The sequence below is a fragment of the Echinops telfairi genome, unplaced genomic scaffold, assembly GCF_000313985.2.
Source record: "Echinops telfairi isolate 266 unplaced genomic scaffold, ASM31398v2 ScPeMD7_7459;HRSCAF=8497, whole genome shotgun sequence".
Taxonomy (NCBI): Eukaryota; Metazoa; Chordata; class Mammalia; order Afrosoricida; family Tenrecidae; genus Echinops; species Echinops telfairi.
In genome coordinates this window covers 335,837-339,735 of record NW_022111359.1, presented here as the reverse complement: position 1 = coordinate 339,735, position 3,899 = coordinate 335,837, and the positions used below count along the sequence as shown (strand labels likewise).

Here is a 3,899-nt window from a genome sequence, read left to right as displayed (position 1 = left end):
TTGCTGGCTCACACCTATATACCTTTTGAGGACAAGCCAGCCCACTAATTACAGGTAGAGACATACGTCACAGGAAGGGGCTGCACTATAGGTTACACAGCAATGAGAGGGTGGTCTAGGGGATGGTCTCTGGGTCTCCATAGGAACCTTTATCAGTAGGGTGAAAACTCCTCCTACAGGAGTCTGTCCATTGTCCCCAGAGGGTGGGGGGGCTCACTGCAATTTGGCAACTGATTGCCCTGGGGGGGGAGGGATGCCTGTGCATCTGACCTCCCCCCACAGGCAGTGAGTAAGATGAAGACCCTCTGGGAGAGGGAGGGACAGTGGCAGCAAGCATGGGCTCAGGCACATTGTGCGGGTGGCGAGGGACCGGACTGAGTTTCCCTCTGTTGTGTGCAGGGTCGAGTGGAATTGAGGGCACCTAACAAGACAACGGACAAGGGAGGGCAGAGAGGAACTGCCCCTGTGGGTTTCTGAGACTGTAACTCTTCATGGGAATAGTGTCTTGTCTTTCTCCCAAAGAGCAGCTGGTGGTTTTGAACAGCTGACTTTGTGGTTAGCAACCCACAAGCGAGTTGATCAAATGTTTGACCAGTGTGGCCCGTGAATGATGTCATAAATATCCAGATGGCCCACCCCTGCTCTGAATCTCTATGGGAGCAAAAAGCCTCCTCTTTCTCCAGTGGGGGTTGGGTGGCTTTCGGGCTGCTGACCTTGTAGTTAAGCAGTCAGACTGGTGACCTACTCCCCACTGGGTCTCCTTCAAGCTCCCTCCCAGAGTGGATTCTGACCCTGGAAGGGTGGAGGAGAACTGGCCCCGTGGGTTTCTGAGACGGTCAGTCTCTACAGGAATAAAGGCTGTTCTGTGTGTCTCCCTCAGAGTGGCTGGTGGTTTCAAACTGCTGACCTTGTGGGCCGGAGTCTAACTTGTAACCACTACTCCACCAGGGCCTCTCTAGGGCTTCTTATGCTTAGGCTGAGACCCAGCAATGACCACACAGAACTCACGGTTAGGGTGTGCTAGAGAAGTTGCAGTTAAAATTCAGGATCAGAAATGACTCAGAGTGCAGCTCTTCCGCTAGGACAGACGATTGGTGCCCAAGGGCACAGCCCTCTCTGACCCTCAGCCTCACCGTCACAGAGCCCCTTTGGCTTTTGCTCTTTTCGGGCAAATGTTACCCAGAATTCTCTTTTCTTTCTGCCATTAAGTGCTCAAAGGGACCCACTAAGTCCCTAACAAGGACGAAGCACTAAGCTCTAGCTCAGAGGCTCAGCACATCAGGGTCCCAGACAAGTGACAGAAAGGTCCTTACGCTGCAACACACACACCCCGCCCCGCCTGCCTCCCATGCAGGGCACGCCACTCCAACCGCTCAGCCTTCTCACACCAGCCTCCCCCTCTGCCCACCCCATCCCCTGGCTCAGCTGACCTTCTCATCTACCCACCTCCAGTGTCCCAACTGTGTCCTCGTGCAAGGGGGTCCACGAGGGATCTCCGGTCCAGAGGGTGAGGACATGTCACTCCTGGCTCTTCCCCCTTGGGGGTCGTAAGCTGCCCTTTGCCACCGCTGGGTGTGGCAAAATCGCCTCTTTAGGGGCTCCATACATCTATTTGCATGGTCCCACCCCACGTGGTGAGACTTCATCTACTGTACTTTGGACATGTTGGTAAGTGGAGGGGCAGCCGAAAAGAGGACCTTTTTTTTTGAAGGTTAAACAATTTATTGAGGCCCTGCCCTCCCAGGCTCCAGGTCACTTTTGCGGCTTGTAGATCTTGTGTACTAGCCCCTGGAAGATGGAGGGAGGCAGCGGCCCGAAGTACTGCTCGATGAGGCTCCTGCGGCTCCTGTGTACTGCCGGAACACGGCCGGCAGCTCCATCTCTTCATACAGGGCCTTCACCCACGCCACCTTCTCTGCCTCCTTCTGCCTGTCATTCTCCTGCAGGACCCGGCGCTGCTCCGGAGAGGCCCGCTGCAGACACTGGACCACCAGCCAGCTGCATTTGTTGTCCTGGATGTCAGTGCCAACCTTGCCCGTCACACTGGGGTCACCAAAGAGGTCCAGATAATCATCCTGGATCTGAAAGTTCTCGCCCATCTCCAGCAGGATCCGCTTGGCATCGGCATGCTCCTTCTCCCCGTCAATGCCCTCCATGCACATGGCAGCAGCGACAGAGTGGTAAAAGGAGTAGAACGAGGTCTGGTGCTTGACAATGGATGTGTACCTCTTTGGGGTAAATCTGCTGAGATCCGCGTTGCCCTGGGGGGCGGTGCTGAGGTCCAGGGTCTGTCCTAGCTCAGTCTGATAGGAACTCTCCCGGAAGAACTCGAGCAGGTGCAGGGAGTGGGGCTGCCCCTGGCTGTGGAGCTTCACCAGGCAGTAGATAGAGGATTCCAGCAGCATGGCGTCACTGATGGCATGCAAGACCTATGCCTGGCTTCTGGTACCAGCAGGGCTGCCCCCGGCGGGTGGGGGATGAATCCATTATGTCATCCAGTATCAGGAGGAAAGCTTGGAGCAACTTGACCGACCAGCCCGCCGTCAGGGCCCGCTGCAGACTGTTGGCATCCTGCTTCCCGGGCTCCCCCAGCGCCTGGAACACAGCCACCACCGTCACACCTCGGTTGTACTTGCCTCCGAGGAGATTGTCTTCCAGGACGTTCTTGAGCCGGGCAACAGCGTCTCCCGTCTCTGGGTGCCCCAGGTCATCCTCAGTCAGCACTTTAAGCACATGGGAGAAGTGCTGGATGAAATTCTGCTTTTCTTGGGCATGAGCGTCCACTTTCTGGTCTCCATTCATTCTGAGAGAGGAGCAAAACGCTCTGTTCCAAGATGCAAGTTCTTGCTTGGTCCAAGAGGACCTTCTTGTATTGACACAGTTGCTACCACAGTGGGCTGAAGTTTAGGAACCATTGTGAGGATGGCGCAAGACCGGGCGGTGTTTCCTTCCGTTGTACATCAGGGTGCTGTGAGCCAGAACCGAGTGACAGTCACCACCCCATCCTATAGGATCAGGGCTCAACATGCTCCCGTTTGAGCTCATGCAAATGTACAGAATTATGTCTGCAAAGCCGAGGGCGGTTCACCCACCTCTCAATTACATCTGGGTCTAAATAAGTTCACATTCCCAAGTACTGAGGGAGAGGACCCGACTAATCTTTTTAAAATACGTATTCTATTTCATTTATTTCTCTCCATTTTATTTCTTTTGTTTCAGAGCAAGTCCACCAAACCATAAGGCAAAGCAGTGGTTCCTACTCGGGCAATTCAGAGACAGCTCTTCACATGGTGCCCCGCCCACTTCCTTTTCCAGGGGTTCCTGCCCCCATGAGCTTCGACAAGCTGCTCCCTAAGATGCCTCCCTCAATGTGTGTTGCTGTAGTCCCCTTAGGAGCCCTGGTGGTGCAGTGGCTTTACGTTGGACTATTAACCACAAGGTCAGCAGTTCAAAACCACCAGCCACCCCTTAGAAGAAAGACGAGGCTTTCAGCTCCCATAAACCGTTAAGTCTCAGAAACTCACAGGGGGGCAGTTCTACCCTGTCCTATAGGGTCACTGTTGTGTCGGCATGGACTTGACGGTGGGGAGTTTGGCTCTTGGAGTGGTCAGTTTGACTCCATAGAGTCAAATCTTAAGAGAGCATGCTGCTTTTAAGACCCCAGACGCTATATCTTTTGACAGCCGGGCACCATCAGCTTTCTTCACCACATTTGCTTATTCGCCTGCTTTATCTTCAGCAGTTGTGTCGGGAAGGTGGGGTCTTAAAAGCTTGAAGGTAAACAAGCGGCCATCTAGCTCAGAGGCAACAAAGCCCACATGGAACAACATATCAGCCTGTGTGATCACGAGGTGTTGAACGGATCACTGAAGACAAATGGGTGCATAAGCAAATGTGGC

The 3,899-nt window shown here is 54.1% G+C and overlaps 1 pseudogene; it reads right to left on the bottom strand.

Moving 5' to 3' along the window:
* Positions 1-1,752: 1,752 nt before the first annotated feature.
* Positions 1,753-2,832, bottom strand: LOC101642330 (annotated as a pseudogene).
* Between the last annotated feature and the right edge of the window lie 1,067 nt (positions 2,833-3,899).